Source organism: Tiliqua scincoides, chromosome 8, assembly GCF_035046505.1.
Source record: "Tiliqua scincoides isolate rTilSci1 chromosome 8, rTilSci1.hap2, whole genome shotgun sequence".
Classification (NCBI taxonomy): Eukaryota; Metazoa; Chordata; class Lepidosauria; order Squamata; family Scincidae; genus Tiliqua; species Tiliqua scincoides.
In genome coordinates, this window is record NC_089828.1 from 5,006,404 (window position 1) to 5,007,098 (window position 695).

Below are 695 nucleotides of genomic sequence, written 5' to 3' on the forward strand. Positions count from 1 at the left end.
TTCATTTTTAATAAATTTGACGCTACCTATCCATATTTACTGACTACATTTGGGGAAATGTTCTAGATCTGTACTTTGAAGAGGATACTGGGTCTACGTCTAAGGGCGCAATCCTAACCCACTTTCCAGCACCGACATAAGGGCAAAGCAACCATATGGGTAAGGGAACAAACATTGCCATATCTTGAAGGGGCCTCCCAGACTGCCCCCCAACTGCAAAATGCAGCACATGCCCCACTGGCACAACTATGCCAGTGCTGGAAAGCTGGTTAGGATTGCACTCTAAGAAGATATGGTTGGCAACCTTCAGTCTCTAAAGACTATTGTATTAGCCTACAGCACCCGGTATTCCCAAGAGGTCTCCCATCCAAGTATTAACCAGGCCTGACCCTGCTTAGCTTCCGAGATCAGACGAGATCAGGCATGTGCAGGGTAACAGTTGCTGCAATTCTTATGCTTTTAACAATGATAGTCAATGGGGCTTACTCCTGGGTAAGTGTGGATAGGATTGCAGCCTTTGGGATTTTTGGAGAATTTTTTTTTTAACAGATCAGCAACTGCTTGGGAGGTTTTTAACAAAGAAGAGTTCTTTTATTTTAAATTATTTTTTAAACTAATAGTGATTGTAAATTTTTTAATTTACTTAGATTTGATTTTGTCGTGTGGGGGGGAGGGCTTTAACAATTTTCTTGCTT

At 41.6% G+C, this 695-nt stretch overlaps 1 pseudogene; it reads right to left on the reverse strand.

The window, feature by feature from the left end:
• Window positions 1–330: 330 nt before the first annotated feature.
• Window positions 331–450, reverse strand: LOC136659565 (5S ribosomal RNA; annotated as a pseudogene).
• Window positions 451–695: the final 245 nt, after the last annotated feature.